The 13,616-nt window shown below is 45.3% G+C and overlaps 1 long non-coding RNA gene across 1 annotated transcript; it reads left to right on the forward strand.

Annotated features, from left to right (window-relative positions):
- The first annotated feature begins 2,730 nt into the window (after positions 1–2,730).
- LOC121003561 lies at positions 2,731–3,228 on the forward strand. The gene is made up of 3 exons (XR_005779502.1): positions 2,731–2,779; positions 2,909–3,088; positions 3,171–3,228. It is a non-coding gene; the product is annotated as an uncharacterized LOC121003561 (long non-coding RNA).
- The last annotated feature ends 10,388 nt before the right edge of the window (positions 3,229–13,616 follow it).

Consider the following 13,616-nt stretch of genomic DNA (forward strand, 5'->3'; position numbering starts at 1 on the left):
GCAGAAGTGTAAAAAGTGGCCTGGTCATTAAGGGGGTTTAAGCTAAGGGGGCTGAGGTGGTTAATGAGATCCGGCACGGAGCAGCCTTCAGGATTTTGAAGCATTCTGGTGGGATCCAGCCGCACCCTGACAAATGTGCAGAGAAGTGGTCGGACAAATCCCATTGGGATCAGCGGTTTTCGTCCGGCCGCTTCTCTGCATGTTTTCCGGGTTGTGTCCTGATCTCTGCCGCTCCCCATTATAGTGAATGGGGCTGGTGGGTGTCTGGCAGCTTCTGGCAGTGTCAGATCTGGACATCTCCGACAGGAGAACAGCCGGAGACAGGAAATGCTGCTGTGAAACAGCCTCAGGCTCCACGGGCGGAGAGATCGGCATCTCCACGGGCGGAAATCAGCAGATTCCTGAGAACATGAACCAGGAAGGAAACACGCAGGACATGATGTCCCTGTTGTGGGGGACGCTGTGGATGTCCCTGTTGTGGGGGACGCTGTGGATGTCCCTGTTGTGGGGGACGCTGTGGATGTCCCTGTTGTGGGGGACGCTGTGGATGTCCCTGTTGTGGGGGACGCTGTGGATGTCCCTGTTGTGGGGGACACTGTGGATGTCCCTATTGTGGGGGGACGCTGTGGATGTCCCTGTTGTCCCTTTTTTGTTATAATGCTCTCCCTGAAGTGCCCCCGGTATTTATACTTCCCCCTACTGTTATAATGCTCTCCCTGAAGTGCCCCCAGTATTTATACTGCCCCTACTGTTATAATGCTCTCCCTGAAGTGCCCCCAGTATTTATACTTCCCCCTACTGTTATAATGCTCTCCCTGAAATGCTTTCAATATTTATTCTGCCCCTACTGTTATAATGCTCATGTCATCACAGGTCCTTCAGCTCTTCCAGTGCATTAGATTCAATTCTATATATAAATAAAACTTACCAGGAAAGATTAAAGGACCTTAATATGTATAGCTTGGAAGAAAGACGAGACAGAGTGGATATGATAGAAACTTTTAAATACATAAAGGGAATCAACAAGGTAAAAGAGGAGAGAATATTTAAAAGAAGAAAAACTGCTACAAGAGGACATGTTTTAAATTAGAGGGGCAAAGGTTTAAAAGTAATATCAGGAAGTATTACTTTACTGAGAGAGTTGTGGATGCATGGAATAGCCTTCCTGCAGAAGTGGTAGCTGCAAATGCAGTGAAGGAGTTTAAGCATGCATGGGATTGGCATAAGGCCATCCTTCATATAAGATAGGGCCAGGGGCTATCCATAGTATTCAGTATATTGGGCAGACTAGATGGGCCAAATGGTTCTTATCTGCCGACACATATGTTTCTATATATGACACACCATGAAACTGCCTTGACCTCACACATGTTTCGATCACTATAAAAAGAGATAACACAACACTTCACTGCAGAACGCCATCCTCTCCTGCACTGGTGACATCATTGCAGGTCCTCAACTACTCCCTTCAGCACTGATCACAAGGACTGTGATGTCATCACAGGTCCTTCAGCTCTTCCATTGCATTAGATTCAATTGTATTACCATCCTGAGGACAGCAATACAGTTGTATCTATCTGGCAGTCAGTACATTTGGGACCTGAGACAAAACATCAGTGGCCCAGGCCCCGAATGTTTTAACCTAGAAATGCCTCTGCCCCTGCCTTTCTGTAAGTGTGATTTACTTCTCCTTTTCTGTAAGCTCCGGAGCTGAAAACAAACATAGTGTGAAGTAAGGAAAAAGACATTACAGCAATACAGTGATGGCAGATTTCACAGAAGTGATATGTCCCCTGCTTCTTAGTCAAATGCACCTAGCTGTGCAGCAGAAACAGGGAATATGTCCGAAAAATACAATAGGGAGGTCCAAAAAAGCACAGAAATGATACAAACTTTATTGGAAACATTGTACATTTTTCAAACCAGCACCTGGATCTGAATACTTTCATATTAGCATGTTATTAAGAATTTTGTGTAACCGTATATTTATCTGTATAAAACCTACCTGCTGATTATTCAGGGGTGTTTGGAGTTGGACCTCTACATTGAGCTCATATTGAAGACCTATCCTGAGTACATGCCGGAGAAACCCTTTAAGGACCGCTGTATTTTGTCATGCTGCTTGTTCTAAATAAATCTATTAAACTACACCATCTGTGAGGTCGTGAGGAGCTGCCAAAAACCAAATCTGCCAACACAATGTCTGTCTAGATAGTAATAATAATCTTTATTTATGTATCGCCAACATATTCCGCAGCGTTTTACAATTACCCGGATTGGACCTGTAGAATCCTCCACTGCTCCAGCACTGAGGCTCCTGTGGTCTCCTTCAGTCTGTTTATATCACTGCAGAGACAATAATGGTTGTAGCTCTGATGACGGTATGTAAGTCACCTGACCATTGAGGCCTATGATGGTCTATGGTGGTCACGTGCTGTGGCATCACTGATGACGTCTTCTATTGGCTGTAGGGTCATGTGAAGGTGTGACATACCATGAAACTGCCTTGACCTCACACATGTTTCGATCCATATAAAAAGGGAGAACACAACATCTACACTTTATTATGTCCTTCGATGTCTCCTCTTATCTCCAGTTATTATATTTTACATTGTCTCATCTTTTCTCCATTCAGGTTCCTACAATATAGGATCCGCGCAGTGAAGATCTTCTATATAAGATCCTTCTCCTGATTGACCCGACAAGGATGGACAGGGACAAGATGGCAGAGAGTATAATAAATCTCACCCTAGAGATCCTCTTCCGGCTTACTGGAGAGGTGAGAGATTCTGATGATGTCACATTACATCATCTTATCTATGTTACTAACAGATAGACATGACTGGAGAGGTGAGGGACTCTGGAGATGTATGGAGTGATATTTATTACTGTGTCTCTCCATAACCAGGACTACACAGTAGTGAAGAAGACCTCTAGTGAGCGCTGTCAGGCCCCTGTGTCTGAAGGAAGGGGAAGAACCCTGAGCCCAATCATGGAGCCTCCACCTCACCCTCTGATACATGATGAAATCAATAGAGAGAAGATCCTAGAACTCACCAACAAGATGACTGAGCTGCTGACTGGAGAGGTGACACTGCTGGGAATGCTGGGACATTATACAGGAACGCTATGAAGGGATCTGGGTGATGACTGTATCATTGTGTTGTCAGGTTCCTATAAGGTGTCAGGATGTCACCGTCTATTTCTCCATGGAGGAGTGGGAGTATTTAGAAGGACACAAAGATCTGTACAAGGGCATCATGATGGAGGATCACCGGCCCCTCACATCACCAGGTAATAGACATGACTAAATACACACGTCCTCTCATTATCTGTATGTAAGGAATGAATTCAGTCACTGGATGTGTTTCCTACTGTTAATGAAGAGAGAAGAACACCGGAGAGATGTCCCAGTCCTCTTCTTCCACAGGATGGTTCAGAAGAACATCACAGTGTACCACAGGATGATCAGGTAGATCTATGTTTTCTCCTTGTTTAATATGAAAGGTGGAGATGGCAGGATTACAGCTGACCATAGACATTACATGTTATCTGGATCTTCTCACTATTTTCTGCCTGTACAGACTTTTAAGATGGCCTCATCTGTGAACTGCTGCAGATCTTTTGTGGTTGCATAAGAGTGGCACAACAGTTTGCCCTGGGGCCCTTAGAACTCTAGTACTAAACATAAGCAGGGTGTTCTAGTGGTGATAGATAATCAGTTCTCACCTCTCCTGTGTTCTCCCCTGTCCCTTATACTAGGTACAGTATCTTCATGCCTGCAGTCATCCCAAAACTTCTAGATAGAACTGGAAGACAGCATTAAAGGGTTTGTTCAGGAATAAGTAACGTTTTACATGTGTCCGCAGCCTCTACTATGGAAAGAGTCATACGTACCTGCTACCCTTAGCTCCGGTTATGTGTGCCAGCTCGTGTGTGTCCATCTTCCAGTAAATGTTGTTTGCTCCCTCGCTGGCACAGCCATGGTCACCTGCTTTACTGCAGCCAATGACTGGCTTTAGTGGTGATGTGTTTCTTGTGGACATGTTACCCCTGAATCCAGTCATTGGCTGCAGCAGAGCAGGTGATTATGCCTATTCCTAGGAGGTAAACAAGCCATGGATCGAAAGAACTTTGGCTTACTGGCTTCACAGCCCTGGGACGGCCAGCAAGGGCAACAGGTGCACACACAATGTAATGTTATATACACACAATGTAATGTTAGGGATGGAATATACAGTCTACTCTCTCTGCATTGCAAACTGGTTGGAATAATGAAGCAATCAGATTGGATTTATACAGGAGACCTGCAGATATTTGGGTCAGATAACTCCTGCTGTCCGGTCATTTTTGGTCGTCTTTTCAGGTCATATAAAACCTTCCACGCGACTTCTCCAACCGTCTGATGACTTCTACAATATTTCTTTCACAGCTTGTGAATCCGGGTGAAGATCTGAACAATATTAATCCTACAGAGACATATGTGAGGGGCGATGAGAAGAGTACAGAGGACATTCCTACAGATAACCGCCCAGGTGAGTAGTGACCACTAAGTAAAGCAGAGAAGACTCACAGATTATACTCCTTCACTGGATGATACAATTTTATGTTACATTTTTAGGTTCTGTCTTCTGTCAGTTTTTTCAGTGTTATATTCACCGATTCAGCTAAAATTCTAATTAAATATGGATGGAAATGTGACAGCGTTATAGGTGATATACAGTATGTATATGATGTATATAGTCCATCCTCAGGAGAGGTCATTAATATCAGATCGGAGGCGGATTCAACTCCCAGCAGCCTTGTCGGTCAGATGTATGGAGAGGACACAGTGGTCTGTGCGCTCTTAGGCCTCTTCCTGGCCATGCAATGTGACGTTCATCGGTCATATGGCCTAGGCACAGATTAGTCCAATTCCAGTGAATGGGTCTGAGCTGCAATGCCAAGCACAGCTACTATTCAACAGACGGCGCTGTGCCCGGTAAGCTGTGAGGAGGCTTTGTATTCACTGGAGCTCCGGTGAGCACTGAGGCTTCCTCAGACGGTGGGGGTGCAGGGACCGGACCTCTGCTGATCTCATATTGATGACCTATGCTGAGGAAAATCTTGGAGAACCCCTTTAATGATTTGCAAATGATAAAAAATGGAAACAAAAGATGCAAAACATCTCGCTTTATTCAGTATTTAGTATAAGAGCCACAAGCATAAATACATTCACTTACAGGCCTTGGCATCCTACCAATGAGGTTACTAGTGATTGTCTGAGGAATGTTCTGCCATGCTGAATGCATTTGGGCAAGCAAATCATCAAGATCTGTTGCTGGTGCCTACAGTATCTCACATTTTTGTAAATATTTTATTCTATCTTTTCATGGAACAACTCTGAACATCTGACACTTTGATACAATGTAAAGTAGTCAGTGTACGGCTTGTATAACGGTGTAAATGTGATGTGCCCTCAAAATAACTCAACACACAGCCACTAATGTCTAAACTGCTGGTAACAAACGTGATTACACCCCTAAGTGAGAATGGCCAAATGGTTCCCAAAGTGTCAATATTTAGTGTGACCACCATTATTTTCCAGCACTGCCTTAACTCTCTTGGGCATGGAGTTCACTAGAGCTTCACAGGTTGCCACTTCAATCCTCTTCCAATCCTCCATGACGACATACGTCTATTTTGAAAAGACAACCTCTGGATATGACGCTGAGCATGTGCACTCAACTTCTTCGGCCGACCATGAAGAGGCCTGTTCTGAGTGGAACCTGTCTTGAACCACTGTATGGTCTTGGCCAACGTGCTGCAGCTCAGTTTCAGGGTGTTGGCAATCTTTTATGGCCTAGGCCAGTGTTTCCCAACCAGTGTGCCTCCAGCTGTTGCAAAACTACAACTCCCAGCATGCCTGGACAGCCTTTGGCTGTGCGGGCATGCTGGGAGTTGTAGTTTTGCAACAGCTGGAGGCACACTGGTTGGGAAACACTGGCCTAGGCCATCTTTATGTAGAGCAACAATTCTTATTTTCAGATCCTCAGAGATTTCTTTGCCATGAGGTGCTATGTTGAACTTCCAGTGACAAATACAGTCCTGTGATTAAAAGTTTAAGACCACTTGAAAAATGGCAAAAAATCATATTTAGCATGGCTGGATCTTACCAAGGTTCCAAGTAGAGCTTCAACATGCAACAAGAAGAAATGGGAGTGAGACAAAACATTTTTTGAGCATTCAATTTAATGAAAATAACGAATAAACTGAAACAGGCTGTTTTTCAGCTGATCAAAAGTTTAGGACCACACCCCCCAAAACAGAAATCCAACTTCCAAACATGAACTCAGTAAAGAGTAGCTCCACCGTTATTGTTTATCACTTCAAAAATTAGTTTCGGCATGCTTGATGCAAGTGTTTCCATGAGGTGAGTGGGAACTTTTCTCCAAGTGGTGAAGATGGCCGCACGAAGGCCATCTACTGTCTGGAACTGTTGTCCATTTTTGTAAACTTCCCTTGCCATCCATCCCCAAAGGTTCTCAATTGGATTTAGATCAGGGGAACACGCAGGATGGGCCAAAAGAGTGATGTTATTCTCCTGGAAGAAGTCCCTTGTCCTGCGGGCATTGTGTACTGTATCCTGTTGAAAAACCCAGTCATTACCACACAGACGAGGGCTTTCAGTCATGAGGAATGCTCTCTGCAACATCTGGACATAGCCAGCGGCCGTTTGACGCCCCTGCACTTCCTGAAGCTCCATTGTTCCACTGAAGGAAAAAACACCCCAGACCATTATGGCGCCCCCTCCACTGTGGCGCGTAGAAAACATCTCAGGTGGGATCTGCTTGTCATGCCAGTAATGTTGGAAACCATCAGGACCACCAAGGTTACATTTTTTCTCATCAGAGAATAAAACTTTCTTCCACCTTTGAATGTCCCATGTTTGGTGCTCTCTTGTAAAGTCCAAACGAGCAGTTCTGTGGCGTTCAAGGAGACGAGGTCTTTGAAGACGTTTTTTGTTTTTGAAGCCCTTCAGTCTCAGATGCCGTCTGATGGTTATGGGGCTGCAGTCAGCACCAGTAAGGGCCTTAATTTGGGTCGAGGATCGTCCAGTGTCTTGACGGACAGCCAATTGGATCCTCCGTCTCAGTGCTGGTGAAATTTTTTTGGGTCTTCCACTTGACTTTTTTGTTCAATAACCCTCAGGATCATTTAAGAAATTCCAAATGACTGTCTTACTGCGTCCCACCTCAGCAGCGATGGCGCGCTGTGAGAGACCCTGCTTATGCAGTTCAACAACCTGACCACGTTCAAAAAGGGAGAGTTTTTTTGCCTTTGCCATCACAACGTGTGACTACCTGACAGAAAATGACAATGAATCCACATCTTTGCACCGATTTGGCCTTTTAAAGGGATGTGGTCCTAAAATTTTAATCCGCAGAAAAACAGCCTGTTTCAGTTTAATTGTTATTTTCAATTAATTGAATGCTCAAAAATGTTTTGTCTCACTCTCATTTCTTCTTGCATGTTGAAGCTCTACTTGGAACCTTGTTAAGATCCAACTATGTAAAATATGATTTTTTTGCCATTTTTCAAGTGGTCTTAAACTTTTGTACAGGACTGTATGAGAAAGTGCGAGGCCGAGTGTGAGAGTGGAACCTGTCTTCTTAAACCACTGTATGGTCTTGGCCACCATGCTGTAGCTTGCAGTTGCTGATTATCTGGTCCCCTACACCAGGTGCTTATCCACGTCCTCCTCAATGGACATCTTCCTATCCCTAACAAAAACAGAGCAGATTGTTGCTTCTACTTCTTCTACCTCCTTTTATATGTGCAAACTGAAGCATTGCCATGTTGTCTTAAAGCTGATGAGCTTGGGCAAGAGAAGCTACATAGATCAGTTGGTAATCTGCATCAAGCAGCAAGTTTCCTTCTGGATTTCTCTCCTCCATCTACAGGGTGGGCCATTTATATGGATACACCTTAATAAAATGGGAATGGTTGGTGATATTAACTTCCTGTTTGTGACACATTAGTATATGTGAGGGGGGAAACTTTTCAAGATGGGTGGTGACCATGGCGGCCATTTTGAAGTTGGCCATTTTGAATCCAACTTTTGATTTTTCAAACTTATTGGGAATTTCACAAGAAAAACAATGCTGCACATCTCGTATCTTCACAGCATAGACAATTGCCTTCAGATGACCCCAAAGATAAAAGTCTAAGGGGGTCACTGGATATGTGAAATTGCTACATGATGATGTGTTTCCCTCTTTATGCACTGAAGCTGGCACGTTCCCTCAGTTTTTCCAACAAGATGGTGCACCACCACATTATGGGTGTCAGGTCCGAGCATTCCTAGATGAACCGTTTCCTGAAAAGTGGATTAGTCGTCGTGGGCCAGTTGAATGGCCCCCAAGGTCTCCCGATCTGACCCCCTTAGTCATCTGAAGTACATTTATGGTGCATCAATTTTTTTTTAAAATAATGTGGCTTGCAGATGGTGTTGGTCATGTCCAGGGGACTGTCCAGACATTTTTATATGGCTAAAAAGACCCTTCTGAACTTGAAGTGACAAAATGGTCTGCCTTTGTACAGTTTGAATTCCACCTTACATATGCTCCTACAATAGAATATAACGCAGTGCTACACAAGTATCAAAATATATTATTTTTATTAGTTCAAATAAATATTAAAACAGTAAATGGTGGTGGCAGACAAGTACAGACAGATAAAACACACAGTCAGCAAATAAATATCGCAACCTACTGGAATGGTTATAGCAGTAATTATACCCTGAGTCTAATGTATCCTGTATAGCATAGTAAAGTGCATAGTGCCAAACACAATAAACCCAATACTACATAAGATCAGGGAAAAGTAATACAGTTAACAGTGTCAACCAACAGACCAGCAAAAAGTAACATAAATTTATACCAACCAGTGATCATATCCCCCGACGTGCGTTTCGCATCTCGCCTCTTCAGCAGTGTAAAGAGATTAATGATTTACATGATGCATGAGACCACCACAGCAGAGCATATGTTATTTTGAGCGCCAGCGGTGGCAGCTCATCAGGGCCATGTGTAGCATACGCAGTGCTTGGCTATTTTCGGCGGCCCCATAGAGATGAATGGAGAGCAGCTGCGCATGCGCAGTGCGCCCTCTGTTCATTTCCCTGGTCCGTTCTCATTGTAGGTGCGGGTCCCAGCTGTGGGACCCACACCTATCAGACAATAGGGGCATATCCTAGCGAATTGCCCCCATTGTCTCAGATAAAACAACCCCTTTAATATAAATGCATGAAAAAAGGAAGATGTTATGGTGTGGGCCATGCAGTTTGTTTACTTGACAGTGACAGGACTGAGATTAGGACAGACCTCGGTATGCACAGTGTCCTAGCTGCAGTGATGATGTTCGGGTCACAGGATTACTCTTTGGCGCTGTATGTAGTTTGTGTAATCGGGAAAGGCTGCAGGATAAGGCCTCATGCATACGACCGTTGTGTGCATCCGTGGCCGTTGTGCCGTTTTCCGTTTTTTTTTCGCTGACCCATTGACTTTCAATGGGTCCGTGGAAAAATTGGAAAATGCACCGTTTTGCAGCCGCATCCGTGATCCGTGTTTCCTGTCCGTCAAAAAAATATGACCTGTCCTATTTTTTTGACGGACAACGGTTCACGGACCCATTCAAGTCAATGGGTCCGTGAAAAAACACGGATGCACACAAGATTGGCATCCGCGTCCGTGGTCCGTGGCCGTAGGCTACTTTCACACAGACGGATCCGCAGATCCGTCTGCATAAAAGCTTTTTCAGAGCTGAGTTTTCACTTCGTGAAAACTCAGATCAGACAGTATATTCTAACACAGAGGCGTTCCCATAGTGATGGGGACGCTTCAAGTTAGAATATATTTTGAACTGTGTACATGACTGCCCCTTGCTGCCTGGCAGCACCCGATCTCTTACAGGGGGCTGTGTTTCGCACAATTAACCCCTCAGGTGCAGCACCTGAGGGGTTAATTAATTGTGCGTATCATAGCCCCCTGTAAGAGATCATGTGCTGCCAGGCAGGAGGGGGCACCCCCCCTCCCTCCCCAGTTTTAAATTCATTGGTGGCCAGTGCGGCCGGCCCCCCCTCCCTCCCCTGTAGTTAACACGTTGGTGGCCAGTGCGGCCGGCCCCCCTCCCTCCCCTGTAGTACTGTAGATTCATTGGTGGCCAGTGGGCCCCCCCCGCTCCCTCCCCCTCCTAATTAAAATCTCCACCCCCCTAATATTGGTGGCAGCGGAGAGTACTGATCGGAGTCCTAGTTTAATCACTCCTCCTACTGGTAACTGACAGGTCTGTACTATAAGCACTGCGCCGCACAGACCTTTCACTTACTAGTAGGAGGAGCGCCTACTGGTTGCCAATGGTTACCGATCGGAGCCCCAGCGATTAAACTGGGACTCCGATCGGTACTCTCCGCTGCCACCAATGATAGGGGGGGAGATTTTAATTAGGAGGGTGAGGGAGGGGGGGCCCACTGGCCACCAATGAATCTACAGTACTACAGGGGAGGGAGGGGGCGCCGGCCGCACTGGCCACCAATGTATTAACTACAGGGGAGGGAGGGGGGGCCGGCCGCACTGGCCACTAATGTGTTAAATACAAGGGAGGGAGGGGGGCCGCACTGGCCACCAATGAGTTAAATACAAGGGAGGGAGGGGGGGCCGCACTGGCCACCAATGAGTTAAATACAAGGGAGGGAGGGGGGGCCGCACTGGCCACCAATGAGTTAAATACAGGGGAGGGAGGGGGGGCCGCACTGGCCACCAATGAGTTAAATACAGGGGGGGGTCGTCTGCCCCCTGCTGCCTGACAGCACCTGTTAGGCAGCAGGGGGCAGTCATGTACACAGTTCTTTTAGTATATTCTAACCTGAAGTGTCCCCATCACCATGGGAACGCCTCTGTGTTAGAATATACTGTCGGATCTGAGTTTCACGATCTAACTCAAATCCGATGGTATATTCTAACATAGAGGCGTTCCCATGGTGATGGGGACGCTTCAAGTTAAAATATACCATCGGATTGGAGAAAACTCTGATCCGATGGTATATTAATAGGGACTCCTGACTTTACATTGAAAGTCAATGGGGTACGGATCCGTTTGCAATTGCACCATATTGTGTCAACGTCAAACGGATCCGTCCCCATTGACTTGCATTGTAATTCAGGATGGATCCGTTTGGCTCCGCACAGCCAGGCGGACACCAAAATGACTTTTTTTTCATGTCCGTGGATCCTCCAAAAATCAAGGAAGACCCACGGACGAAAAAACAGTCAAGGATCACGGACCTACGGACCCCGTTTTTGCGGACCTTAAAAAAAAAAAACGGTCGTGTGCATGAGGCCTAAGGCTACATTCACACAACAGTGAAAAATGGCACACAGCTGATTTTAGAATGAATTGAAGTCAATAGCGCTATTCACGTGGCCAGTGAATAGTGGTTGTGAAAAATAGGACATGTCCTATTTGTGGCTTTTTTCACTGCCAGATGGACCCCATGTAAATCAATGGGACTATTTTTAATGGCCATTTAGACAGGAGAGCATCCATGTAATGGCCGTTTAAAATGGGTACACTAATGGAAAATGGCCTTTTAGGGGTTAAAATAAATATAATATAAAATAAATTGCCTTATCTGCTTGCACACACAAGGCAGTCGTTCCTCTATTGGTGCTGAAGGACCTGTGCTACCAACGTGATGACATCACCATGCTCTCCCAGCATTATTGCTTAGGAGCACATGGTGACATCATCCCACTGAGAGTGTAGGTCCTTTAGCACCAAATGAAGAGCGACTGTCTCTGCGCTTGCAAGTGGATGATTAATTATTACTGATGGGGACCACCCTGGGGAACATTATTACTAACAGCGGCCACTATGGGGGACATTATGTATACTGCAGGGGTTGGTAATTAAATACAAAAAGCAAATAAAAATAATGTAAAGCATCATCAAATAATGACCGTTAAAAATGGATGCAAAATGTCCAGATGACCAGGAAAGGGATGCAAAAATGGTTGAAAAATGGCCATGAAAAACTGTGTCCGTGTTTCGTGGCTTTTTTCACTGTTGTGTGAATGTAGCCTTAAGAGGTCATACAAAAAAGTCTCACCACTGAACACCAGATTTCCTAACAATAAAGACCCCAAGTGACTGACTCTGCATATTATCAATAGTAATTATATCTACAGGAAAAAGACATGTTGAGGAGCTCCCCAATGGTCAGTGACAGGACTGTGCTTCCTACTGTCCATTCTACTCTCCTCCCTCCGAGTCCAGCTGCTGTATCTGTCATCCATTATAGCCCAGGTCTCATTCCACGGCCTGCACTCTCCCCAGCAGCAGGTGTGATACAGTGATGTCATTGTACCTGCTGGGCTGAGAGGGAGAGCGCACAGACCTGAGATAATCCCCCGGCCTGTGCGCTCTCCTCAGCTCAGCAGGAGAGATGACGTCATCACATCACGTCTGCTGCTGGAAGGAGCATGATGTGCTCGGTATTACTTTATTAATTTTATTCATAGTACGGGAGCTTCACTAATGTAAAGGGGACACTAAGGGACAGCACTACTGCAGGGGGCGCACAAAGGGGGCATAACTACTCTGTGGGGGCACTAAAGGGGCAGCATTATTGTAAGGGGATATACAGTCAGGTCCATAAATATTGGGACATGGACACAATTCTAACATTTTTGGCTCTATACACCACCACAATGGATTTGAAATGAAACGAACAAGATGTGCTTTACCTGCAGACTGTCAGCTTTAATTTGAGGGTATTTACATCCAAATCAGGTGAACGGTGTAGGAATTACAGCAGTTTGCATATGTGCCTCCCACTTGTTAAGGGACCAAAAGTAATGGGACAATTGGCTTCTCAGCTGTTCCATGGCTAGGTGTGTGTTATTCCCTCATTATCCCAATTACAATGCAGATAAAAGGTCCAGAGTTCATTACTAGTGGGCCATTTGCAATTGGAACACTTTAAACAGAATTCTGAGCGGCACACTCCACGTCTCCCCTCTAACTTTAACCCGGAATAGCAGATCCCACATGGCTCTCCTCCCGTACCACGATCTCGGCGGTGCACGAGCCCAAACATGAGTTAGTCCAGGACAATAATCTTCTTTGTAGATAGAAAACGGGCGGCACTCACCATCGTGAAGATATAGATATTCCTTTATTGCCACATATAGCAAGACACAAGCGGCACCGGAGCTAGGAGTCACTTCCCTGCACACTGGATGCAGCGACGGCCGTTTCGCGCAGTATGCGCTTGGTCAGGCTGCTACAGGTGTATGCACCTGCACTCCACCTCTTAAAGCACTTCACGTCAAAGCATCAGCTGTGCAATCAGTGACGATCTCCTGGTGCTGATACACATTGGTTACATTAAAAGCAAACTGCTACATTCAACATATTTGTCATAGAGCATTTATGGAAGTCACCAAAAAAACACTGTAATCCAGTCTATCATTTAGAACCGTATTTCTTTTAAAAGGTGCCATACTATAAAAGATAAAATAGTGAGAAGCAGATTTGTTACTCCCCCAAACACCACTTGGCTCACTAGAAATGTC

Source organism: Bufo bufo, chromosome 6 (genome assembly GCF_905171765.1).
Source record: "Bufo bufo chromosome 6, aBufBuf1.1, whole genome shotgun sequence".
Lineage (NCBI taxonomy): Eukaryota > Metazoa > Chordata > Amphibia > Anura > Bufonidae > Bufo > Bufo bufo.